At 47.3% G+C, this 27,968-nt stretch overlaps 1 long non-coding RNA gene across 1 annotated transcript; it reads left to right on the top strand.

Moving 5' to 3' along the window:
• The first annotated feature begins 611 nt into the window (after positions 1-611).
• Positions 612-27,468, top strand: LOC147737581 (uncharacterized). The gene is made up of 5 exons (XR_015299750.1): positions 612-746; positions 1,186-1,255; positions 8,250-8,368; positions 22,334-22,403; positions 26,813-27,468. It is a non-coding gene; the product is annotated as an uncharacterized LOC147737581 (long non-coding RNA).
• The last annotated feature ends 500 nt before the right edge of the window (positions 27,469-27,968 follow it).

Below are 27,968 nucleotides of genomic sequence, written 5' to 3'. Positions count from 1 at the left end.
TGCGCATGTGCTGGGGACAGACACGGCTTCCCACAGCGCGGGCTAAAGAGGCATTGGATTAGGTGCGCATGCGCTGAAGACAGACTAGGCCTCCCGCTGCGGAGCGAGGGTTAAAGAGGGCCTGATGGGTGAACAACTGCGCATGCGCCGAGGACAGACATCGATGTTACTACAATCCAACTCCAGAAGTCGATGCAAGAAAGATTTCTTCATTTAGTTCACAGCACAGGCCCAACAGCACGGAGCGCAATGAAGGACTACAACTCAGAGCCAGCACAGGTGGGACGGGGTCCGAGCAGAGACACAAAGAAGCACAAGAATAACAGTGTCCGCGCGGGGACACAATGAATGAGATACAACTGGCTCCCGCCGCGGAGCGCGAGGCGTCTCGCGCCACAGCACAGGGTGAGAAGTATTTAAATGCAAAGCTCCTCGGCCCGCTCCTCTGAGGGAGGTGTCTTTCCTCTGCGCATGCGCAGTGAGACTGAGGGTTCCCTGTCCAGGGCGGTTCACAGTCCGTACCCCGTGCAAGGTCCTAACTCGGCGATAGGAAGTAGTGTCTTCGCTCCGCACGTGCGCGGTCCTGCGCGTGCCCAGCAGTGAGACGCGTTGTTATGATTTGTTGAGCTCGCGCGTGACTTGGAGGGGAATAACACACCGGGCCCCACTCCTCACAGGCAGCCGGGCCCCCGGTGCCTTCCTCCCCCCAGACCCTGCAGCCCCCACTGAGCGGGGCTCAAGCAGAGGTGAGGGAGGCCTCTGACCCCAGGGTGACTCTCGAGCACAGGGGCATCTTCAGGACACTGAGAGGCAACATTCAGGGCAGGGGCTGTGCAGTGCTTTCCAGACTCTGAACTGTCTCATACATGAGTGACTTAAGAAAACAAAGTGCATTGAAAATGAATAGTTCCACCATCTTTATAAAACAATGTACATATGCAAGCATAGAACAACTGTATATAGCGTTTTCCTACTATGCTTTCCCGTGTGTGTCTGTCTGTGTGTGTCTGTTGGTCTCTGTGTGTCTGACTCCCATTCCCTGTAGGGAAAGTATGTAGCTCCCCGTTCTAGAAAAGTCGGTCAAGAAGGAGCACACTGCATTGAATAGTTTCTTGGTATGCACTTTTTATTAGTATTACAGGAAATCACAATGATTGATTGTCTCTGTTATATTCTTTCCCACAGGGTCTTCCTCTTCAGTCCCTTAGGTGTGCCTCGGCCGCCGTCGTCCCTCGGACAGAAGGAAAAGACCCAGGTAAGTGTTTTTGCTTTATGGTTTAGTCAAGGGAGGATATGAGGTTGGAGCAACCAAAAGAAAGAGTAGCCGATGATTTCTGCTATTGTCTTTCTTTTCCATCTCACTTATTTCCTTTCACCCCTCAGCCTCCCCTCTCGTCCCTCTCTGACTCAGCCCCTTTCCAAAAGCCCCGTAGACGCCCACGCCCCTGTAAGAGCCACGTTACTCCTGGGCAATGGCGTGGTGACTCCAAGTCCTTCAGTGAGGTCTGGTCTCCTTCTGCTTCGAGTTTCCCTCCTCCGCCACGTTCGGGTGTTCCGCTCGCCAACAAGCTGTGAGCTCCGCAAGGCTCCAGTTCTCTCTCTCGGAAGGCTGTTCGGTGTTCTCCGTTTTTCCGGTCTTCCCTGCTGGTTTCTCCGCCTTAGGTTATGGCTCACTTGAGCTCGTGGAATGACTTTCTGGCGGGTTGGGGAGGATTTACCAAGTCTTAGTTCCTTTCCTCTTTCTTCAGTAGGTCGGTTAGTGGTGCTGCTAGTTCAGAATAATTGGGTTTAAACCGGCGGTAGCAGCCTTGTAAGCCCAAAAAAGATCAAATGCCTTTTTTGGTGGTAGGGAAGGGGGTGTCTAAGACTGCTCTCAATTTCTCTTGTTGCAGAGCGATAGCCCTATCTCCCAATAAATAGCCCAAATATTTGACTTTGGTAAAGGTTGTCCTGGACTTTTTGGAGTTCACGTGGAGCCCTGCAGTCCTAAGTGCTTGGAATATCTTCCCACAATGGACGAGATGTAGTTCCCAGTTAGTGATAAATATTATGATATCGTCTATGAAGGCTAAGGAGTACTCTTGATGTTGGGAGCAAACTTTGTTCATAAGTCTTTGGAACGTCGCTGGTGCTCTGTATAACCCAAAAGGTAGTGCAGTAAACCCGTATAGCCCATTACAGGTGCTAAAGGCGTTTTTTTTCTTGGTCCTACTGTTTAAGTGGTACCTGCTAATAGTCTTTTGTAAGATCGAATGTGGTTATATATTGGGCTAAGCCTAATTTCTCGATTCATCGACTCTTGGTAATGGGTATGAGGGAAATTTCGAGATGGCATTGACTGCTCGGACGTTCATACAAAAACGGGTGGAACCATCAGGTTTCAGAACTATGACAATGGGGGAGACCAGTTACTGCTGGAAGGTTTTATGACTCCTAGTTGTAACATGCTCTCTATTTCGGCAGGAACTGCGTCCCGCCTAACGCCTGGTATTCTGTAGGGGCATTGTTTTATTACTTTATTTAGTGGGGTAACAATGGCATGCTCGAGTATTGTTGATTTTCCCAGGAAGTTGGAAAAGATGGAGAAGAAGGACTCTAAGAGGGTCTGAAGAGACACTTTTTGTTCCTTTGTTAGATGTTCGTTTATGGGCAATTTATTCAATGTTGAAGGAATGGGTTTTGAGTCAGACAAAACGTAATGGGTGTCTTTGGGGAGGGGTCCCAACCATTTCTTTAGTAGATATTATGTGGTATATCTGGGTTTTGGTTGAGGAAAGGCGTAACCGGTAAGTAGTGAGGCCTATCCTTTCAGCACCGTCATATGGTCCCTTCCATTCTGCCCGATTTTGGCGTATAGAGGAAGGTAGGAATAGGAGCACCCAGTCATGGACCTGTAACTGTTGTCACCTCTTTCCTTTATTGTAAGACATCTGCTGGCTTCTTTGAGCTTTTTCTAGGTTTTTGTGAGCAAAATCTCGCAATTTATGTATGTGGTTTCTTAGGCTTTGGGTGTATTCTAGATGGTGTTGTCTCTTCTTGTTTCTCTTGGTCCCACGCTTCTCTTGTCATTTCTAGCAAAGTTTGTGGCTATCTCCCGTAAAGAAGTTCAAAGGGAGAACAACCCAAGCTTCTCGGAACCTGGCTTCAAATAACAAATAGGGCGAGTGGCAACAACATGTCCCATTCTTTCCCTTCGGTGGTTAGCATTTTCTTCATGGTTAGCTTGAAGGTGGTGTTATATCGCTTGCACAGACCATCTGTCTGAGGGTAATAAGCCGATGTTTTTATTTGGGTAATTTTCAGGTTTTACAGACTTGTTTCATTAAACGAGAAACAAAGGTGGTACCCTGGTCTGTCAAAATCTCTCTTGGAAATCCTACCCTCAAACAATTCTAGTAACTTTTCACTGATGTTTTTTTCGTGCTTGGTGTTTGTAGGGGAAATGCTTCTGGGTATCGAGTTGTGTAATCAACAATAACCAGTATATAGATATATCATCTTTTTGGTTTTGGGAGAGGACCCACTAAATCCATACTTATCCTCTTATAAGTAAAGCACTGGGTGTACAAGCGAGTCCGAACATTAGGGTAAATACTATTTTATCATGTCCTTACACCATCCATTGATTACAGCCACCACCTATTAAAACGACAAATCCATGCCAGGACTGTCCAACATGCATGGAAATTAAGAGTGCCCTAACATGGTACGCGGTCTAAGAAAAACGCAAGTTAAATTGTCAAAGCTGACTTGATACTCTTGTCATAAGAAAAATTAAGTTGCCAAAAAACATGAAACGAGGAAGGATTGCTTTTAATGGGGCACGGCTCCATTGCGTATTCTGTTGCACTGGGTAAACCGGTCAGTAGTAGGAATCTCGCTGGACACCGGCATGGTGAACAATGCCCTTCCAGGCTGCTCATTCCCCTGCGTGCTCGTCGTTCAGCACAGAGTCCACAAGGCCTTCACCTCTATCAAACACACTCACAGCTCTTTCTGCTCCGGGCATTCTGAATGTAACCAAAATTTGATTTCACTCACCGCCATGACGAGCTCGAAGGGATGTTTGTACACCCGCACCGGGGACTAGTACTTTAAAAGAACTGGTCCCCGTGGTGGGTCACTATGAACTCTAAGGCTGTGGCAGACATAGTTAGTTAAATAGCAGGCCCACGGGTAACAAGTCAAAGCTCCCCTTCTGTTCTAGGCCTCTCCCCAGCCTTTACACCTGCAGCGGCGGGCAGTGCTGTGCGTTTAACCACACGGCAGGGTCACAACTGTCCACAGGCTGGGCACACCTTGAGTGACCCACACCTTTCTGTTCCCTTCAAATATTTATTTTCACTTATCCATGCAGCTTTCCCACACAGTGTTTGTGCCTTCCCGTCTTTGGAATTCAGCGGCCGGTGGACCCAAGCTTTTCATTATTAATTAAGTGGGTGCTAGGTGCCTCTCTGGGAATATTCTGCTCGCTCTGCTCATTAGCTGAGTCCTGATCCTAACAGCAAGGGCGAGGGAAGCCCAGGGGGGTGGCAGGCAGGAAAGCACAGTCTACTGCCCTTCTACAGATATCAGTTGTCACATAATGCAGCTGTGACAGGTGAGGGCTGCATTCTATGCAGCTGGCCCAGTGCCTGGACTCTACCTGGGGGCCAAGAAGGCGCGTAGGGGGCCTGGCCTGGACGATGCACGGGGAAGGTACAGACAAATGCAGTGTAAATACCTACAACCTGTCCACATTTCTGCATATCTTAAGACGTGTAAATGTCACACCCTGTACAACATTGTTTTTCATTGATACAGCGTTATCGCTTCAGATTCTTTATGCCTGCCTTCATGCTTCAGCCCCAGAGCGAATTGCCATCTTTAGTAGCTACCACGTGGAGGGTTTCCTCAAGGCCATTGTTGTTTAGTCACATTAAACGACTTAATTATGATGTAAGGCCTTCTAGATTTACTGCCAGACGGGGCCGGCATGACGGGCGGGTGGGGGGGGGGGGGGCGGTGGAAATGGGGTCGTGGCAGAGGGGTTTATTTAATAAAAACAAAATATTACATAAAACTTATTGTCCCGCTTCTGGATGGGTCCTCGCTCCCGCCGTCCTGCGTTTTCTATGCTTGCAGCTCCCGTCATCAGCAAAGGCAGCGTCCCAACCCTCCAGGCTCCACCAATCAAACATATTCATCTAAAGCGCAGCATGCCACCATTGCTACAAAAATAAATACACATTTTTTTGGCCTACAATTTATAGACTTTTGTTGCAGTTGCAATATTTAGCAATGCCAATACCTCAAACTTAATTCACCCGAGACCTATTGCATTGTAAATGCTTGTTGGTAAAGCCTCATGTTAGCCACAATTTCTTACCTTGACAATTGACGGGCAATTAATTATTACGCAGTTTGCAGAGGAAATAAGAGTCTGTGTTTTAGAATAGCGCGCTTGAAATGAAGCATCATTCTTTTCTGCACCAATAATAACACTCTCTGTGCAGCTGAGATTGAGATTTGTATAATTGTACAGAGCGCACATTTGCAAAAGTGATTTAGCAAGAGGTTGTAGGTTAGTGACCTTTCATTTCAGTCGTTTCCCATTATTTTCAAAATATGTTTAGAGCTTCTCGTTGTTCAAAATATAGAAATTTCTGATATTTATTTCTTCCAATGCACTTCCTTCGATGACTTCTCGTGCTCCGGTGCAGGGGGCAGTGTCTGACCTCCGCGCATGCGCAGCTGTTAATACTAGGCCACAGAGCAGTGTCTGTTTGCTGCGCATGCGCAGCTGGTCATCCAACAAACCCTCAGTAACCCTCGCTTGGGTGCTGCGCAGTGGGAACGTAGTGTCAGTTGTCCTCGCATGCGCAGTTGTTAATCAATAGGCAATCTTCAGCTGTGTCTGTCCCTAGCGCATGCGCAGTTAATCCAAAGCCTCTAACCCGCGCTAATAGGTTGTTTCGCACAGGCGCCATTGACAGATCCCTGGGTGTCCAGGTGGGTCTGGGACAAGGTGTCTCAGTTTCTAGTTCCTCAGGGGCCCCCATGGCGGGTGTTTGAAGAGTGGATACAGTTAAACGGAATTTCAAAGCACCTGGCTTCTTGTTCGAGGTATAGTTGAGTGCATTCGGTCTTCTCATGTTTTTCTGCTCAATGTAACAAAATGTTTACAATAGGAACTGATTCTAGTGTTATTTCTTACAGTCGATGTTTCCACAAAGCAAATGGTGCAAGCACATTAGTTGTGAAGTGTTCACAGCTCTGGGGCCTATTTCCTTTAAGTGCTTAACTCTACAAGATGCTTACACTGCAGAGTTATCAACATTATTTAGATTCTAATGGGAGAACTGTGAAAAGTAGTACATTCTACCTGGTCTTTTCTCACTGGTGCATGGCCCCAACCCCGAGAAAGATGTGTGTTCACGCCCTTGGATTTGTAAGCGCTGGACATGTGTATTGACTTGCCATTTGCACATTTGAGTCTAAATGACCAACCTGTGGCCTGCTGAGTTATGTGCCACCCTCTTTGTTTTATCAAAAATATATATAAAAGGCATTGTCATTTACAATACAAATAGCTTAAACTTGTGTAATTGCGAGACCTATTGCATTACAAATGCTTGTACATAGATTGGTAAACAGAAACATGCTGTCTTTTACTCAATGCAAACATGGAATGGGATACAGATGTATTGATACAAAAACAGTTAGACACATCAACACAGCTCCCATTTAAGGTCACAGCTACACCTGCCAACATTTGAAATAGCGGTATTTCATTGTTTTTTTTACCAATCAAGCGGCATAATGTATGCAAAATGAAGCCGCATCTACTGTAGTTAAATTAAGTAAGCCATCCCTTTCCTCGGGGTAGGAAAACAATGCAGCAGAAGAGAAGTGCGCACATGCTGCTGCTGTTAACCTGCTGCTCGCGGGTGTCTCCGCTCCAGATACAAGCTTCCTAGGACCGGTTTCTGGCATTTCAGCCGTCTTCAGCCAGGCGTGCTCGAATCCAGTGGCAAGAGACTCACATCCGAGCATACCCTGCCAACTTATGGCGAACAAAGCGGTACAAAAGGGGGTGGTGATGGACCTCTTTGTTCAGCTGAAATGCCAGAAACCGGTCCTACGAAGCTTGTTTCCGGTCCAAGGAAGGCATGGCTTGGCAGTTCGGGCTGGGCTGTTCCCATGAGGCACAGTGTCAGACTGATTTGCATATGGCCATGTCTGAACTGGGGTGGCAGAGTGGGCTAAAGAACGGTGATGGATTAAACCCAGATCTGTTGACTGGGTGTGAGTGTTTGATTGGTTCAGATGCTCCGTCCATCACCACCCCCTTTTGTACGCATTTGAAACCAGGCATTTTCCCCTTTATTATGCCACTCCCTTCATGGTGACATCAATCTTTCCGCATGTGCTTCCGGGGCGAGCAATATTCCTCGCCCCGGCCAGCACATGCGCAAGAGGTCTCTGACCTGCTGTGTCCTCATCATCGTCCATCCCTTGACGAAAAAAAATAAAACAGTCAGAGTCAGACTTTGCGACACAGGGGGCAGTGAGCAGTTCATTGATTTGACGCTGCTGCATTGCATGCGTGTGGTACGTGTCGCTCTTGTCTTCCTCGCCGTCCCGACTCCCGAGGCTAGTGGGGCAACGCCCCATTCGCCCCTATGCACCAACCGCCACTGCTTATACCACGTGCAATTCATCCTCTCCAAAGCCAAGCCTCAAGAATTCCTGGGAGTGAAGGGCGGCTGATTCTGATTGGGTGCTTGATAGTTTTCCAGAAACTCATGTTCTTGATTGTTCATGTTTGGCAGTAGTTAATTAAACATGCCAAGGGGTTTTATCTCTTCAGTTGACAGAAGCTACAATAAAAGTTTCTTTGTTGTTGCAAAAAAATATGAACAGCCAACGACCCTCTGTCTGTCAAAGAATGGAAGGGCTGGGGAACTGTCATTCATCTCACTGCTAAGCAGAGCAGTGTCATGCTTCACCCTCCTTCAGGCCTCTGATTTTAACCAACATCGCTTAGAACACTGGGACTTTAGAGCCCATCCTTTTAATGAGGAAAACAAAACTACAAGTCCCATAAGCAATAGTAGTGTAAGGTGTCACGCATGACCTAGGACAACATCGGATTCAGCACATCCAGTTCCATTTTTTAAATATTTGACACAATATTGAATTTATAATCTTTGTTTTTTATGGTCATGAATCACCAGGATACTAAAAACGTGTCTTTTATTTTCAAGGTCAATTAAGTAATGGTCACCAGCTTGGAAGCTCAGTTAATTCGTCAGTATTTGTCATTGATCTCCATGTGTGGCTGGTTTGGGTATGCCCCCTGCATCATTCCCGATAACTCACACAGGTAAGGACCTTGTAGCAGCAACATGATACCCCCATACTCGTCTGTTAGAAGTGCGCTCCGAGGCAGGTATCCGATCATTTTTGTGAAACAAGCAAGCACCAATATCTGCTATCTACATTCGTTAAAATAAAACACAATCAATTCAATTCAAAATATACTTTATTAGGCATAAAGCAATACCATAAAAGTACAGTGTTAAAAAACAATATCTCATACATTATAAAAACCATATTAAAAACCTGTTTAACAACAATACATAAAATATAAATGATTCGGCACAGGGATCATCTTATAGAAATGACAAGGAGGTACCCGGTTAAAGAGCAAATATTGAACACACAGGACCATTATTCCTCCCCTCTACTGGTTCTGAGTTTCATCGCTAATCTTGGAAAATGTACTACACAGAAAAGTTTTTAAAGGTTCTACTGACAATTTCAGAAACAGTAGGACCACCTTAACTTGTTTGAACTTGGCCTTCCTTAACCCCTTCAGTGCTGATGACAAAGCCAGCTCGTCATGGGCTTTACCTGCCCTGTGCTTATGACGAGCTGGCTTTGTCATGTAAAGTGGGATTTAGTGAATGGCAGCACCCAGCGGGAAAACCCCTAGCAGCCAAGGTGTTAAAATACCTTTTAAAAATAGTCGCCTAGGGTAAGCGTAAAATGGGCATAGTAGGACCAAATGGAGCATATCCTGTGGAGACCGTTGGTCGCAGCCACAGGAGCCCTTACTCTCCAAATGCTTTGTATACCCTGCTGGAACCGCCAAAGTATGGTGTAACAAATCTAGCCTGAAACGGGTCATGAGAAATCTGTCTTGAGGATTGTAAATAAGACACAAATAAGGTTCCATGCCCAGGCACAACTTTGTTAACTGATGAGTTCTTACCGATGGCTTAGTGAGCTCTCTTGCTTTCCTATTTGACTTGGCTCTGTTTAAAAATTCTGACTTAATACGGCCCTTATCCTTAGATAGCAATTTGGTCGGGTGGGTAAAATATTCAACACAACCCATGGCTAACAGGGTTTCCTTGATGTGTCTAATCCAAGGAATATTGTAACCCTGTGCTCGTGCAATGCAGTTTGATATTATTTGTTTACTTAACGCCGTCTCTGGGTTTGTCTGTACCTTAATCCAGCATGCGAGGGGTTTCCATTGCAGCCTATCGCACAGATGGGTTATACCCAGTTCCTCATGAACCATGTAGGAGGAAATGCTTTGTGGGACTTTCAGTACCCGCCTCAAATATTTGTTTCCTTCTATTTGTAACTTAAGCGGGTCTATAAAGCCCCAGACCTCACTCCCATATAAAACTTTGGCACAGCTTACAGATCTGTAGAGGTTCAGGATTTGTTCCGGAGACCATCGGCCTAGCCTCTTTGCAAAATTCATAGTTGCCCCTGTTGAGTTAATTCGTTTATTGCATTTCTCCTCCACAAGGGCTTTAAAACTAAGGCCACTGTCGAACTTGATCCCCAGATATGAAAATGACTTGACCTTTTCCAGTCCCTGTGTGCCTATTGTATACTTAGTTTTGCTGGATGGTCCTTTCCCTACCTCCATAACATATGATTTGGTGAGGTTCGGTGACAAATCTAAGCTATCCATAAAATGGACGAACCCATCTATGAGGCGCTGCAGTCCACGCGCAGTGCGGGCCAAGAGTACCGCGTCATCTGCATACATTAACACCGGTATCCCTCTCCAACCTATCTGCGGGCAGTCCACCCCTAGAGCTACCAGCGCCTGGGTCAAACCATTTATATATAAAGTAAAGAGGAAGGGGGCTAAAATACATCCCTGCCTCACTCCCCTTGAGCATGGGACGTGGTCTGTGATATTTCCCTCCTTATCATATCTGACCTGGGCAGAAGTATTCTGATGCAGTGTCCGTAATATATTTACCAGACCAGGGTCAACTCCCAAGGCCCCCAATAGTCCCCACAATTTCTTCCGATTTACTCGATCAAATGCCGTGGTGAGGTCCATGAAAGCCATGTACACCGTCCCCTCACTGGCTACCGGGTACTTGGCTGTCAGGAGATATAAACTAAGGCATTGATCTGTGGTGGAGCGGCCGAACCTAAACCCATACTGGGTATCCGTAATGATCTTATGTTCCTCCGCCCAATCAATCAATCGGTTAAGAATGGCCCTACCTAGCACTTTCACGGTAACATCAAATAATGAAATAGGCCTATAGCATTGAGGGCTATTTCTGTCCCCTTTTTTAAATATGGGGACTATTGTTGCCGTAGACCAGGATATTGGCGTCATTGTTTGCACTGCGGTATTTATTACTCTGGTGAGTATGGGCGCCCAGAGTTCTTTCTGGCTTAAGAGGAGATCTGGTGGAATCCCATCAGGTACTGGCGCCTTATTACGGGTTAGCCCCTCAATCCCCGTCTTTATTTCTCCCAAGGAAAAGGTAATCTGTGGTGGGTTCACACTTTCCAGTTCTCAATGCTACCATGGTTATACAGGCCCTTGTAATGCTCAAGCCAGGTTTCTGGGATGATATGGCAGGCCATCTTGGGTTTATTTGAATCCTGAAAGCATGGTTCATTAACAACTCTCCAAAAAGCAGTTGAGTCCTTTGTCTCGGCCGGTTCTCTCAAGTTTTCCCATGCCTGGTTCTGCAATACGGTTCTGCGGCATCTTAGTGTTTTATTGTACCTAGCCCTGCAGCTTGATACCTTCCCTCTGTCCCTAGGTACGCATTTCAGAGCCGATTTCAGATCCCTCAAGGCGAGGGTGCAGTCATGATCGAACCACCTTGGTGCACTGTGTTCCTTGTTGATCTTCCTGCCCCTAAGTAAGCCATCTATTTGTTTGGCCGCTCCCTCAAATGCCTTGATCAGGTCTGCCCCCTCAACCTGTAAGTCCAAACACTTCCAAACGTTGGACTCGGCCTGTGTCAGTAAGATTCTGTAAAATGCCGAACTGTTCGTGTTGACCTGCCTTAGTCTCCTACCTTGGTCAGTGGCTTTAATCAAACCTCCGGCCCCCCTACATTGTGATAGAAGTACCGCATTTGGATCTATGATGCACAGGAGAAGCAGGTTATGGTCGCTGAAAATGCTAACCTCTATCTCAAACTTTGTAACCTGACACCTTAACATGGATGTAACGAAAATTAAATCAGTTATAGTGCCCTTCGCCCTGCCTTTGAAAGTAGGGGTGACCGTGCTATTGTCCTCCCCACCATTAAAATCCATGGTATATGTTAGGGCATGCCTGCCCAGGATCTTATCAGCGCTCCTCCTTCCCTTGTGTGATTCAGGTGCCACCCCTCTACAAACGGGCAAGCCGACCAGTTCCCCTCATTTATTCTTAGGAGGGGGCATGGGTGACAATTGAACTCCCCTGCTAATAGTAGCTCAATCAATCAATCAATCACGAAATTTGTATAGCGCGCTACTCACCCGGAGGGTCTCAAGGCGCTTGGGGGAAGGGGGTCCGCTACTGCTCGAACAGCCAGGTCTTGAGTTGCTTCCTGAAGGAGAGGTGGTCCTGGGTCAGGCGGAGGTGGATGGGGAGGGAGTTCCAGGTCTTGGCCGCCAGGTAGGAGAACGATCTTCCTCCCATGGTGGCTCTTTGGATGCGTGGAACAGCGGCGAGGGCGTGGCTGGTCGATCGTAGCTGGCGGGTGGGAATGTAGAAGGTCAGGCTTTTGTTGAGGTGCCTGGGGCCAGGTCGTGGAGGGCCTTGTGTGCGTGGGTGAGGAGTCGGAACGTGATTCTCTTGCTGATGGGGAGCCAGTGCAGGTCTCTCAGGTGTCCGGAGATGTGGCTGTGTCGCGGGATGTCCAGGATGAGTCGTGCGGAGGCGTTCTGGATTCGTTGGAGTCTTTTCTGAAGTTTGGCTGTGGTTCCGGTGTAGAGGGTGTTCCAGTAGTCCAGTCGGCTGGTGACGAGTGCCTGGGTGACTGTCTTTCTGGTTTCGGTGGGGATCCATCGGAAGACCTTTCAGAGCATGCGTAGGATGTTAAAGCTTGATGATGAGACAGCGTTGACTTGTCTGGTGATCGAGAGGGAGGAGTCCAGGATGAAGCCCAAGTTGCGTGCGTGGTCCGTTGGTTTGGGTGGGCTGCCCAGGGCGGGGGGCCACCATGAGTCGTCCCTGGCAGAGGGGGAAGATCCCAGGATGAGGGCTTCCGTCTTGTCTGAGTTGAGTTTCAGGCGGCTGTTCATCATCCACTCAGCTACGTCTTTCATCCCTTCGTGAAGGTTGGTTCTGGCTGTGGTTGGGTCGTTGGTCAGGGAGAGGATCAGCTGGGTGTCGTCGGCGTAGGAGATAATGTTGAGGTTGTGTTGGCGTGCGATGGCTGCGAGGGGGCTCATGTAAACGTTGAAGAGGGTGGGGCTGAGTGATGATCCTTGTGGTACGCCGCAGATGACCTCGGTGGCCTCGGATCGGAACGGGGAGGAGGCGGACTGTCTGGGTTCTTCCGGCGAGGAACGAGATGATCCACTCTAGTGCTTTCTCTTGGATTCCGATGTTCTTTAGGCGCTGTACTAGGGTGCAGTGGCAGACAGTGTCGAACGCTGCGGAGAGGTCCAGGAGGATGAGGGCCGCTGTTTCCCCGTTGTCGAGCAGGGCACGGATGTCGTCAGTGGCTGCGATGAGGGCGGTCTCGGTGCTGTGGTTGGCCCGGAAGCCGGACTGCGAGTGGTCGAGGGATCCGTTTGACTCGAGGAAGGCGGCAAGCTGTCTGTTTACGGTCACCTCAATGACTTTGGCAGGAAAAGGGAGGAGCGAGATGGGGCGGTAGTTTTTGAGGTCGGTGGGGTCTGCTGAAGGATTCTTCAGGAGGGCGCTGAGTTCGGCATGCTTCCAGCTCTCCGGGAAGGTGGCCGTGTCGAAGGAGCAGTTGATGATGTCCCGGAGTTGGGGTGCGATGGCGGAGTCGGCCTTGTTGAAGACGTGGTGGGGGCATGGGTCGGTTGGAGATCCGGAGTGGATGGTGTTCATCGTGTGGATGGTCTCTTCGGTGCTGATCGGGGTCCAGGCGCAGAGGGTGGTGGTGGGGGGCGTCGGTTCGGTGGTTGGGTGCGTGGTCTGTGCGCCAAAGCTGTTGTGTATGTCGGCGATCTTGCTGTGGAAGAACGAGGCGAGTGAGTCGCAGAGGTCTTGTGCTGGGGTGATGTCGTTGTATCCGGCGCTGGGATTGGAGAGCTCTTTGACGATGCTGAAGAGTTCCTTGCTGTTGTGTGTGTTGTTGTCTAGTCGTTCCATGAATGCTGTCTTCTTGGTGGTGCGGATCAGCTGGTGGTGTTTGCGGGAGGCGTGCTTGAGGGTGGTCATGTTGTCTGTAGTCGGGTCTTTGCGCCAGGCTTTCTCGAGGATGCGGCAGTTCTTCTTGGAGATCTTGAGGTCGGCGTTGAACCAGGAGGCTTTCTTGCTGCCGGGCCTGCTGGGATGGTTTTTCAGAGGTGCGAGGTCGTCGGCGCAGTTGGTGATCCACTGTGTCAGGTTGTTGGCTGCTTGGTTGGGGTCCGTTGAGCTGGTGGGAGGGTTCTGGCTCAGGGATGTGGTGAGCTGGTCGGTGGTGATCTTGTTCCAGCTCCTGCGGGGAGCCTGATGCGGGTGGCGGTGGGTCGTGTTTCTTCTGAAGCTGAAGTGGACGCAGCTGTGGTCTGTCCAGTGGAGTCCGGTGGAGTGGCTGAAAGAGATGTGCTTGCTGGAGAAGAAGAGTGGGTCCAGCGTGTGTCCGGCGTAGTGGGTGGGGGTGTTCACTAGTTACTTGAGTCCTAGGTTGGCGAGGTTGTCCAGCAGGGCGGTGGTGTTGTTGTCGCTCTTGTTCTCCAGGTGGAAGTTGAGGTCCCCTAGGAGGATGTAGTCAGCGGAGGCGAGGGCGTGTGGGCTGATGAAGTCTGCGATGTCATCGCTGAATTGTGTGCGAGGTCCTGGGGGTCTGTAGAAGAGCGTGCCTCTGAGTGTGGTCTTGGGGTCGATGTGTATTTGGAAGTGAAGATGTTCGGCGGCTGTGAGGGTGTCATTGCTGGGAGCACAGTGCCCCTTGCTCCTCCATGCCTGGCAGCCGAGCCCCTAATTCATTTACGCTTTGGAGAGTTTGTCCTGGAGTAATGGCATTATAGAAATTTACAACAGTTAAATTAAAACCATTATTACGATATGTGAGTCCCAGTGTGCAGTCCGAGGCCCATCTAAGTTCACTCCACCTTCCTGAGAGTCTGAGATCGACATAAATAGTCAGACCCCCCCTTTGCCCTCCCCGGCGCTGACTTGCGTGCTGGGATGAAACACATTTTGTAGCCTTCTATTGCCTGGGTGTTACTATGTACTCCCATGTTTCTTGTAGGAGGATTATTTGATGTTTCTTAATATACGTTAGCCAGTTGTGATTTTTGATTTTTGAGGCTAAGCCCGCTACATTCCAGGATATGATCTTAATCTCTCCCTCAATTTGACTGCCTGCCGTGACAGTTGTAGAGTTAGTGGGCATTACAGGAACTTCACCCAAATTCCCTGCATCTTTCTCCACATTTCTCCCACCGGGCTCTATAACTCTCACATTGGCATTGGAATCATCTGACTGTGTGCGCCCTGGACCTTCATTGTCTCCTATTATGGGTGACCCCTCCCCCCTCGTGCTATTCTCGTCTTTCAACCCCCCACCAGTCAATCTATTTCATTTAGGGATGAAGCACAGTCGAGAGGTGCAAATCGGTTAATGAGTGAAACTAGCTGGCCCCCCGTCTGATGCAATACTATTCCTCCTATGGTCACCTTGCATATTCCTATGGGCCATATCCCTATAGGAAAAAGCCAAGGGGCGCAGTCTGATACTGGACCCTCAATCCCCTTGGTATTGACCCCTGGATTGACTATGGAGGAGCTCATTGTCTAACTCTGGATATCTGAAATTCAAAATCACACAATCACCCGCAAAGCTCTTTCTGCTACTTCCGATCCAAGCCACCCTCCTTGCCATCAGAATATGTCTGTGTTGTGTGATATTGAAACCCGTGTTTTTGACTAGCCAATGTGCTGTCTTGTTAATTAGAGTGCGCTGGGATTCCTCCCTCTCATCCCCGTTAGTAGGAACCCCTACAAGGACCACTGTGTAGGGGCTTGAGGCTGGGGGGAGATCTAATGTCGGTAAACCCCTAGTGCTCTGCACAGCGTCCGCTTTTTTTAAACTCCTCATCACTAACTATTGCCCTTCTTCCCTCCGAGCCCCTCTGGGCTGTGTCAGGACAAACCGTATTAGGTGGCCCCATTCTGTTTATGCTTAGGGTAGTCCCGTTCGTTTTACCCGCCAAGGCACCCTTGTTGGTGCCCTCACTGTCTTTGCCCAACTGCCCGCCTTCGCGGTGCCCCCCTCCTTGACTCTCATAACTAGTTGTCGACTTTGAGTATGATGTGGCTTCTGCTTCCCCCTCCTCCGGTCCCCTAATTCTACCTGGCACACTATTCCCCTGATCGCATAGCCGAGCTAGTTTTTCCTCAATTACCTTAATTCTCTCGAGCACCGGTCCCAAATGGGTGGAAAAAAGGAGCTCTACGTTTGACCTTAATAGATCTTCCATTCCTTGTCCGCTCCCTATCTTCCCACAGTTTGAACATTGCGTGCTACAAATGGGTCCCATGGCAGTTTTCACTCTGCAGCCTTCTGTTTTGATCTTGGCTTTGAAACAATCGCCCTCCTCCCCCCTGATCGTGTGCCCCGGGTCCTTGTGTCAGCTAGAGGTGATACCAACTGCGTAGTACATGTGTCTTTTATTGCACCTTTTGATTTTGTGATCACTTCTCCGCCCCCTTACTATGGTTCCTATACCTGAGTTGGCCCTAGAGGCTACCAACTCTGATGGCCCTTGTTCTGGCCTGTCAAACACTGGAGTGGACGCGCTGGAATTCTTCTCCACCTCTTCAATACTAATGTGAGACCGGTCAGGGTCAGAATCCGTTATAAGTGGGTCATCAGGGTACATAAGTGAGCCACCTTCCTGTGTCATATGGGGAACATGAACCATAGCACTAGTGATGCTGCCTCTATCCTGCTTTGATTGACCTTGGAGGATACTTTAACTTGGTGTTTTAGACCTTGCTATGGGGCCCATTGATGATCGCTTATGTTCGAGCAGTGTATCTAGCGACAATCTTTTTTCTGTGAGCTGAATTTCGTGGACTAACAGTGATTCTGCTCTTTGAAGAAATGCGTCAAGGGTCCCCTTAACCCCGCCCCCTACCCCAGGAATCACCTTCCGCTTACTCATACTGAGTGGTATTCGATACTCCCACCGGTTACAGCGCAGATGTGCTATAGAACTATGGTCAGGTCTTACGTTACATACAATACGAAAGGCACTAAAAATGAAATAGTCCACAAAGCACAAGGCGCTGCCTCCCTAACTGCTAAAACTGATGTAATCAGCTATTAATTCCACTCATTCACTGGAGGACGCGTCCACAATGTGTATCCGGCGGTTCACTTACTGCCACTCTGGGTCTAGCATCCGTCCCTATGGGAGGTGTCCTGTTTTCAGACTCAAGGGATGTGGCCCTGCCCGGCCTCCTCCGGCCTTTGACGGGCAAGGACGGGCCCGCCCTTGGCCCGAGCTTTGACCGGGCGAGCCCGCGCGCGTCCCGTGGGAGCCCTGACGCTAATTTATACACGACCCGATGGAAATGTCGCGAGAGCGCGCTGCCTCCTGGGAACTGGAGTCCCGGCAGTCCCGCGCTCCGCGATGTAGATGGGGCGAAGTCCGTCAAAGAAGGCCGCCACAAACAACAAGCAGGTCCCTGGGCAGCACAGAGCAGCAAAGGGCAGGCGGAAATGGCCGGTAGGTCAGAAGGCCAATCAAATCACAGTATACTGTTCCAGAGGTTCAGTCCCAGAGACATTATCTGTAACTGAACGCAGACACCCTAGGAAGCATGTGCTTTTAAGACAAGTTGCGTTCACTCATCTGAAGGTGACATGCTTCATCATTGGGCTACACTCCTCACCAGGCCGGCGCTACAATGCCTGGTGGGCACCACAAGAGGACACTTTGTCGGAGATCTTTTATTAAGTACGCCGGATGAGCATAGTAGGACAGAGGATGTTGTGTCATAAGATGTGAGATTGGTGAAGTCTGAATATAAGATCAACTATCGACCAGTTGCCGCAATATAGTTTATGTGATCTTCCTGGTCGATGTTGAGATTAAAAACAGTGGCAGAGAAATTGAGGCACTAATGGCCCCTATCACTGTGTGAAAATGCCGATCACCTATGGACCTGCTGGTAAGCTGGGGTCTATACTTCAGGTCAACTTTGTTCATGCCCTGTGTAGTCATGGAGCAACCTGTTGGCATTTCATCAGGACCCAATATGGGAAAATGGGTGAATGTGACCTAATCTTCTCCACAGCGTGAGGAGCTCTGTAACTCAAAGTCCTGTACCGTGCAAAGGTGATAAGGTGCCTATTACCATCTTACTACCACAGGTGAGCACTGTCTAACAGAGTGCACTAGATACGGTAACCCTCCTAAAATTCAGGGCATATTGACTTATCCAATAGTGAGTACGCCGCATCAGAGGGCAACTGGTGTGAAAAGCACATGCTTCCTAGGGTGCCTGCGTTCAGTTAGAGATAATGTCTGTGGGACTGAACCTCCAGAATAGTATACTGTGAGTTGATTTATATGAAGAATGTGTATACTGGACTGTCATTTTCCTCGTCATCTCTTGTGATATGTAAAATAAAACACAGCACACCAGGAGGCCAACACATCTATCACACATTAAATGCAAAAAAATATATTTTTTTCTTTTTTTTTTAAAGTTTTCAAAAATCTTTATTGAGGAACAAAATCATGGCAGACACAATACACCGAGCAATTCCGCAGCTCACATCATCAAGATACAATTCAAGTCAGTCATTTAGTAACAGGCAGATTACATTGAATACATTTAATACAAAAATAGCAAAAGGCCAAGCAAACTAACAAGTTACAATTGTCTTTGCAATGGACGAGAGCATCCACCCTAAAGCAAGTTGGAGTATATAATGCTAATGCTACACAATGTATTTTTATACACTTTTCTCCTAATATAAGTCAATGAAACATGAACACATGATAGAAACAGTTACTGAAACAACACTAATGAGTAAGAGGCAGGATCTTCTCTCGAGAGGAATGTGAGGGGTCAGTGAGGTGCAGATCAAAGATACACAGACAAGCTGCAGAACTCACTGTTTCTGGAAATAACACTTCTGTTTGTCAATATACAATTTACTACAAGATGCAGGAAAGTGTGCAGATGGACATCACTAAATAAAATGGTTCTGGGCCCTAATAGAATCAGGTAGAAGAGGAGTTGAAGGGTAGTAGAGAGGTAGAGGGGTAGTAGAGGGGTAATAGAAGGGTAGAAGAAAGGGAAGAGGTGTAGAGGGTTAGAAGAGGGGTAGAGGGGTAGTAGAGGGATAGTAGAGGGATAGAGCAATTGTAGAGGGGTAGAGATGTAGAAGAGGTGTAGAGATGTAGAAGAGGGGTAGAGGTATAGAAGAGGGGTAGAAGAGAGGTAGAGGGGCAGAAGAGAGGTAGAAGGGTAGAAGAGAGGTAGAGGCGTAGAAAAGAGAGAGGGGTAGAAGAGAGGTAGAGTATACATAGAGGGGTAGAAGAGAGGTAGTGTGGTAGAAGAGAGGTAGTGGGGTAGAAGAGGGGTAGGAGAGAAGTAGAGGGGTAAAAGAAGGGTAGGTGTAGAGGAGGGGTAGAGGGGTAGAAGAGGGATGGTAGAGAGGTAGAAGGGTAGTAGAGGGGTAGAAGGTTAGAAGAGGGGTAGTAGATGGGAAGAGGGGTAGAAAAGAGGTAGAGTGGTAGAAGAGTAGAAGAGATGTTGAGGGATAGAAGACAGGTAGAGGGATAGAAGAGAGGTAGAGGGGTAGAAGAGAGGTAGAGTGGTAGAAGAGAGGTAGAAGAGAGGTAGAGGGGTACTAGAGGGGTAGTAGGTTACAGGGGTAGTAGGTTTGAGCGGTGGTAGAAGGGTAGAGGTGTAGCGGTGTAGGGGGTAGAGGAGGGGTAGAGAGGTAGAGGGGTAGAAGAGAGGTAGAGGGGTAGAAGAGAGGTAGAGGTGTAGAAGAGAGGTAGAGGGGTAGAAGAGAGGTAGAGTAGAGGTAAAGGGGTAGAAGAGAGGTAGTGTGGTAGAAGAGAGGTAGTGGGGTAGAAGAGGAGTAAAAGAGGGGTAGTAGAGGGGTAGAAGAGGGTTACAGGGGTAGAAGAGGGGTGCAAGGGTAGAAGAGGGGTGCAAGGGTAGAAAAGGGGTAGAGCGGTAGAAGAGAGGTAGTAGAGGGGTAGGCGAGCAGTGGTAGATGGGTGGTAAGGGGTTGAGGTATAGTAGAGGGGTATAAGAGGAGTAGAGGGATAGAAGAGGGGTAGTAGAGGGTAGAGGGGTAGAAGAGAGGTAGAGGGGTAGTAGAGCGTTGTAGAGCAGTAGTAGAGGGGTTGCGGGATAGTAGAGGGGTAGTGGGGGGTATTAGAGGGGTAGATGAGGGGTAGTAGTGGGGTTTAGGGCTAGTAGAGTGGTAGAGGAGGGGTAGAGGGGTAGAAAAGGGGTAGAGTGGTAGAAGAGGGGTAGTGGAGCGGTAGGGTGGTAGGAGAGCGGTAGTAGAGGGGTTGAGGTATAGTAGAGGGGTAGGAGAAGGGTAGAGGGGTAGAAGAAGGGTAGAGGGGTAGAAGAGAGGTAGAGGGGTAGAAGAGGGGTAGAGGGTTAGAAGAGAGATAGAGTAGAGGTAGAGGGATAGAAGAGAGGTAGAGGGGTAGAAGAGAGGTAGAATGGTACAAGAGAGGTAGAGTAGAGGTTGAGGGGTAGAAGAGAGGTAGGGTAGAGGTAGACGAGGGGTAGTAGAGGGGCATAGGAGAGGTAGAAGAGTAGAAAAGGGGTAGAGGGTTATTAGAGGGTTAGCGGGGTAGAAGAGGGGTAGAGCTGTAGAAGGGGGGTAGAGAGGTAGAAGGGGGTAGAGGGATAGAAGAGAGATAGAGGGATAGAAGAGAGGTAGAGGGATAGAAGAGAGGTAGAGGGGTAGAAGAGAGGTAGAGGGATAGAGGAGAGGTAGCGGGATAGAAGAGAGGTAGAGGGGTAGAAGAGAGGTAGAGTAGCAGTAGAGGTAGATGGGCAGAAGAGAGGTAGGGATATATAGGCAAATGAAAAGGAAGCTATCATCTTCAGGAATGGGAAAGAATGCTCTCGTATTTTTAAAGCTGATGACCCATGAGGAGAGAGGAAAGCCAGGTAGCTCCTCTGCTCGTGAGCGCGCACCCGAGCGCGTAACCGCAAGCTCTAGGCAACAGTGGTAGATTTTTCTGAAGCCCACTTACTAATGGTTTCACCAGTGCAGGGCATGCGCTGGCTCAGGTGAGACCTAAAAAGGTTGCTTTCTGACCTAAGCACTACCTTTTTGCCAAATTTGGGGTAATTCCATTCAGTAGTTTCGGCTGTAGCCTTGCAAAAATTTTCCTATGGGAAATTGATTTTTTTACTCTTATTTTTTGATTTTCTCAAAAACTACTGAACGGATTTACACCATTTTAAAAAAGGTTGCGTTCTGAACCAAGCTCTACATTTTTGCCAAATTTCGGGTAATTCCGTTCAGCAGTTCGGTCTGTAGCTTGTCGTAAAATTTCCTATGGAAATTAACATGGAGAAAACACGTTTTGGGACCCCCCCTTTTTTCTCAGCCCCCGCTTGACGATTTGGTCAGGGACATTTGCTTATGCTTTTCCGCCTCCCCTGCTAATTCTATTTTTAGTTCGGAAGCTCAGATAAATGTCCCTCACTGATCTTGATAGCCCCCACATGTTCTCGTCAACCTTGGTACTCTCAACCTTAGAACTCTCAGTGGTTCCACATCAAAAGCTACATCTCACACCTTGTCTCCTCACTCAGAGCCATTGAGAAATCAGACATCCAATTCCCAGAGAACTCAACCTAGCGATTTGGCTCCTGAAGTCATAGAGTTTGGTTATTTACAACTACAACCAGACTGTATGAATATTCTCAAGGAAGCTAGAAAGCCTACTACTAGAGCATGTTATGCAGCAAATGGAAACGTTTTGTTGCCTTTTGTAACAACAACAATATCAATTATCTTGATGCGTTTGTGCGGAATAATTTGTTAACTGTTGCATTTACAGTAATGTAGATTAACTTACACATCCATTTGTTTACACCTGGGAGTCGTAGCTGCATACTTGCAAAATAGACAACACCTATCTCTCTTCAGAGTACCAATGATTAAAGCCTTCATGGAAGGATTAAAAAGGGTTATACCTCCAAGTATTCCCCCTGCTCCAGAGTGGAACTTAAACATAGTCCTTACAAGGCTAAAGGGCCCGCCTTTTGAACCAATGCACAAATGTCAGTTACAATTCCTATCAAAGTTGCTTTCCCCATAACGATAACCTCACTAAGGAGAGTTGATGAACTTCAGGCATTAACTATACAAGAGCCTTTCTTTCAACTTCACAAAGATAGAGTGGTTCTACGTAATCCTAAATTTCTCCTTAAAGTAGTTTCTGCTTAGGGGTAATTCTTGGGCGATATCAAATTAAAATAATATAATATTAGCATTTTTATTATTTATTGAACCATTGTAATTCTTGTATAGAATGTATGTGCTGCAATGATAATAGAAGCAGATAAAACTAATTAGCAAAATAAGCACATTGAACAAAATCAATAGTTCCACCATCTTTCTAAAACAATGTACATATGCAAGCATATAAAAACTGTATGTAGCATTTTCCTACTATGCTTTCCCGTGTGTGTGTCCATTGGTCTCTGTGTGTCTGTCTCCCATTCCCTGTAGGGAAAGTATGTAGCTCCCCGTTGTAGAAGAGTCGGCCAAGAAGGAGCAAACTGCATTAAATAATTTCTTGGTATGCACTTTGTATTAGTATTACAGGAAATCACAATGATTGGTTGTCTTGGTTATATTCTTCTTTCCCACAGGGTCTTCCACTTCAGTCCCTTAGGTTAGCCTCGGCCGCTGTCGTCTCTCGGACAGAAGGAAAAGACTCAGGTAAGTGTTTTTGCTGTATGGTTTAATCAAGGGAGGATGTGAGGGATAAATAATAGCTATGCATAAATGTGAAGGGAGGGGGTAGAGGTTGGAGCAACCAAAAGAAAAAGAGTAGCCGATGATTACTGCTCTTGTCTTTCTTTTACATCTCACCTATTTCCTTTTCCCTGGGTCCCTTTCACCCCTCAGCCTCCCCTCTCGTCCCTCTTTGACTCAGCCCCTTTCCAAAAGCCCTATAGACGCCCATGCACCTGGAAGAGCTACGTCCCTCCGGGGCGGTGGCATGGTGACTCCGCGTCCTTCAGTGAAGTCTGGTCTCCTTCCGTTTCAACTTTCCCTCCTCTGCCAGGTTCGGGTGTTCCGCTCGCTGACAAGCTGTGACCTCCCCTGGGCTCAGGTTTTCTCTCTCGGAAGAAGTCTCACTCAGCATATAAGAACCCACACTGGGGAAAAGCCTTATCAATGCTCTGAATGCCACAGATGTTTCAGTGAAAAAAAGTAGTCTCACTCAGCATATAAGAACCCACACTGGGGAAAAGCCTTATCAGTGCTCTGAATGCCAAAAATGTTTCAGCCAAAAATCTCAACTCAGTAAACATGTGAGAATCCACACTGGTGAATAAAATTATCAGTGCTCTTAATGTCAGAAAAGATTCAGAGGTAGAGATGGTTTCAAGCACCATAAGAAAACACACCATTAAAATAATTCAGTGCTCCGAAGGCCAGAAAAGCATCAATTTTAAACGCAATCTCCCTCTACATAAGCAGACACACACAGGGAAAAAACATTACCAATACTGTGAATGCCAGAAATTCCTATTTGATAGGCACAGCCTCACTAACCATAAGCGACTTCATACTGATGAAAAACCTTATGAGTGCTCTGAATGCCAGAAAAGATTCAGAGGTAGAGATGGTTTCAAGCACCATAAGAAAACACACCATTAAAATAATTCAGTGCTCCGAATGCCAGAAAAGCATTAATTTTAAACGCAATCTCCCTCTACATAAGCAGACGCACACAGGGAAAAAACATTACCAATACTGTGAATGCCAGAAATTCCTATTTGATTGGCACAGCCTCACTAACCATAAGCGACTTCATACTGATGAAAAACCTTATGAGTGCTTTGAATGCCAGATAAGCTGCATGAGAAACTCCACACTGGAGAAAATCCTTATGCCATAAAAGCTTGAATCTGAAAGACAAGAGTTATGCTTCACGAGAGATCCCACTCTGGGGAAAAACCTTATGAGTGCTCGAAATGCAAGCAAAGTCTTGAATACAATGTCATTTCACACAAGAGAATTCACACTGGACTAAACCCATATACTGGTGGGGAAAGCCAGAAACGTTATACTCCGAAAGGAGATCTCACTAAACATGAGAAATGCATCCACACCAGGTGAAAAGTAAGGCGTATCTTGAGTTGCAGAAAAGCTTCTAACAACCTGACTTTACATGAGAGAGCACATATTGTAGTTGGAATAGGACTCATCAAGAAACACTTGCAGGATAACTTAGGTTGCCCGCATGCAACCTCCTAAGAAATTTCAGGCCTGGAAATATTTTTAATTGCAACAGAATCCACAATTTGAGTATCTGAAAGTTACAAAACTCTCAAGGTCTTTACTTTACACAGAGAAGTGTTAGTGCTTGCAAAAATCAACTAATTGCCAAAGAAATCACAATAATAATGTCTTAAATATCCACCCAAAAGGTTTCTACTCGCCCTTGTTTCTTAACATATGACTGATATCTGTTTTTCCATGATAAGATTAAGCCTATGCAGAGTTCCTCGGTGAGGAACTCCGCTAAGTGACAAAAAAACTCTGGCGGTCTACACGGAGTTCCACGAGCAGTGGAGTAGGTAAGGGTCATGCCGTTTGTGGTGATTTCATCCCATGTCGGAGGATCATTTGCCCTTCTCTTCCAGGAAGTTATGGATCTCTAGGTCAGGGTTGCTACTCCCACTACTTCTTGGTACCCAAAAAGACATAGGCCTGCATCCTATCTTAGTCCTCAGGGACATCAACCGCTTCCTCCGAAAGGAGAAGTTCAAGATGTTAACCTTGGCTCAGGTCTTGTCTGCCTTCGACCCTGGAGATTTGATGGTAGCGTTGGACTTGCAGGATACTTACTTTCACATCCCCGTCTTGCCTGCCCAACGGATCACGGTAGGCCACACTCATTTTCAGTTTACCATGCTCCCCTTTGGCCTTATCAGCCCCCCCCGGGTGTTCACGAAAGTGATGGCGGTGATCGCAGCTCATCTGCGCAGAACCGGGGTTCCAGTCTTCCCCTATCTCGACGACTGGCTGTTGAAGGCGAGCTCGCCCAGGTCGTCTCCCACCTCCAGACTACGACAGACTTCCTGTATTTGCTGGGGTTCACAGTTAGCATGCTGAAGTTGCACCTGATTCCCTCCCATAAGCTCCTTTCCATCAGGGCGGTTCGGGACACAGCACAGTTTTGGGTCTATCCTTCCTAGCAGCAAGTCCAGGATATTCGGGCTATGATACCGATGTTTCAGCCTCCATCCCGGATTTCGGTGAGAATGACCCTGAGGCTGCTGGGCCTCAGGGCCTCCTGCATCCTGCTGGCGCATCATGCCAGATGGCATATACGTGCTCTGCAGTGGGACCTGAAGTTCTAGTGGGTGCAGCACCAGGGGAATCTTTCCAATGACATTCAGATTTCGGAGGGGACTGCAAGTCAGTTGCGGTGGTGGTTCATGAACCAGGATTGGGTCAACAGCAGATCCCTCTCCCTTCCCCAACCTGAGTTCACAGTAGTGACGGATGCGTCACTCCTGAGATGGGGCAGCCATATGGGAATGGCGGAGATCAAAGGCCTCTGATCTCTGGCGGCGTCCAGGCACCACATCAACCTTCTGGAGCTCCGGGCGATTTGTCTTGCACTGAAGGCAAGGAAGAGTGGTGCAGGTGTTCACGGACAGCACCACCGCCATGTGGTACTGCAACAAACAGGGCAGGGTAGGGTCGTCGACCCTATGTCAAGAGGCTCTTCTCCTTGGACATGGCTGGAACATCAGGGCATACCTCTGGTATTTCAACACCTAGCAGGTTCCCTGAACGCCAGGGCGGAGAAACTCCGCCGCCGATACATGATGGATCACGAATGGCGTCTTCACTCTAAAGTGGTGCAAGGTCTCTTTTAGCAGTGTGGAGAGCCTTGGTTAGATCTATTCGCCACCGAAGAGAACGCGCAATGTCAGCAGTTCTGCGTGTTGGAGTTTTCAAGGCGGCTCTCGCTCGGCAACGCTTTTCAGATTTGACAGCATTCATTTTCTGGTTTCATCCTTTCGCTCACAACCTTCTCTGTATTGCCAGATCTATGTGTATCACCTGATCCTGTAGTCTCACATCACTGGCCTTGTTGCTAAGTGCAGGTGCTTGTACACTTCTTGCTTCGTGTTCAAGGTCCATCTTAGCTCATAAGACAGTGCAAGGCATCTTGAGCACAAGGAAAGGAGTAACTTTAGTGTCACCTTCCATATCCAAGCAGGACCAACTTCCAACCATCTCACCATTCTTCTGTTTCCAACTGTTTCCGCTTGTGTCCAACTTGACCTTTACATGCGGCCCCTCCTTGTAAACAGCAGCAGTGTGTGGGGCTCGCAGTGTGTGGGGCTTGCAGTGTGTGTGTGGGGCTTGCAGTGTGTGTGGGGGGCTCGCAGTGTGTGTGGGTGGGCCTCGCAGTGTGTGGGGGGGCTCGCAGTGTGTGTGGGGGCTCTGTGTGGGTGTGTGGGGGGGCTCGCAGTGTGTGGGGGGCTCTGTGTGGGTGTTTGGGGGGCTCTGTGTGGGTGTGTGGGGAGGCTCTCTGTGGGGGGGCTCTGTGTGGGTGTGTGGGGGGCTCGGTGTGGGTGGCTCTGTGTAGGTGTGTGTGTGGGGCGGGCTCTGAGGGGGGGCTCTCTGTGGGTGTGGCTCTCTGTGGGTGTGTGTGTGTGGCATTTGCGAGAGATTAAGCTATTGGCATTGTAAATGACAATGCCATTTATTTATGTTTTCAAAACCAACACATAAATAAAAATGTTGTCATTTACAATGCCAATAGCTCTAACTTTTGCAAAGGCGAAACCGTTGCATTGTAAATGCTTGTTTAAATATCTGTTTGGTGCCAGTGCATCAGACTTTAATTTCTGCCTTTGGGATTCTATGTTACAAGTCCATAGGGTGCATGTATCCTTTGTGAGCTTAATAAAATGTTGAAAACTCTATAAATCCTCACTCCTACATCCAAGTTCTCGCAGGCTACAATTCTACACTCTGCTCTGTATGAAAAACAGCTCAACAGTTTCAAAATTCTGCAACTCTGCATTGATTTGGTTTGTAACTTATATTTTGGGACATTTTCATGTATTAAGTATTTAATTTTAATACTATAGGTGATTGAAATTACTGACGAAGAAAGCAAGATTTAGCACCAGGCAACTGAAGTCAGTGCCATAAGAAGGATTATTTTGAAAAACTGAAGGACATCCAGCATTCTACGTTTAAACAATTTCCAAAATCTAGGTGTGGCGAGGAAGTGGGAGCTGAGGAAAGTATTATACTGTAAGTGAAGTCTCTAATTTAGCATTTCATTAACCCAGAGCACAGCCATATCTGTGTACAGAATAACCTTCATCTAAAACATCATGTAATTCCAGAGAGGAAGCACACACTGCATAAAAGAAAGTTATAACAAAAGGTTTCTTCTGCAGACCATCAAAGAAAAGACGCTGAGAGAAGACTCCGAAGCTGACACGTTAACAACCAAAAGATTGGAAAATCACCTTTGTACAACAACCGTTTTTAACCAGTTACACAAGTTTGAGACTATCTGACTCTGGGTAGAAAACCACGACCCACTCTGCTCACTCTTGTGAAAACCTTAAAAATTCACCGCTTTATTGTGTTCATGACCATCTCAGATTGTTTCCTTTTTATTGTGTACTGTTCTGTAATTCTATGTAAATCGCCTAAACAGTATCTGCTGTGAATGAGTGATATGTAAAACTGTTAAATATAAAAATGGATTAAATGAGCACATTTGCGATATAGGTAATGTAAATAAATCCTCGTCTTCAGAACTACAAACCTTAACCTTACACCAAACATAGAAAGGGTAAAAGGAACTGATGTTCTGAGACTCATGATCCACAATGGTACTGTGCACGTTCTAACGCCCTCAGTTACTGCCATTACATCAGTGCAAAAAGGTACTTATCAGTTTAATTAATAAATATCAGACTAACACCTTATCACTGCATTGCTAAGAACCTATACAAATAGATTTGAGAAAATCTTCAGTCACAAAATGAGTTGCTGCCGGATAGGCTATAACCTAAAGACTATTATCTGCTGGAAATATTTCGACAGGTGTTACAGGGCTGCTTTCAGACATATTTTGCTCAATTGAAGTGTTAAGAAGATTACACACAATTTCTTTTAGAGATAAATGCTGAACATTATCTAAACAAGCCCAACTCTAAAATCGGGTTCACTCTTACTGTGGCATATAAGCAAAAGAAAACGAAACGTAGAGATATTAACTCTAGG

Source organism: Lissotriton vulgaris, chromosome 1_1 (assembly GCF_964263255.1).
Source record: "Lissotriton vulgaris chromosome 1_1, aLisVul1.2, whole genome shotgun sequence".
Lineage (NCBI taxonomy): Eukaryota > Metazoa > Chordata > Amphibia > Caudata > Salamandridae > Lissotriton > Lissotriton vulgaris.
This window is presented reverse-complemented; position numbering and strand designations above follow the sequence as displayed.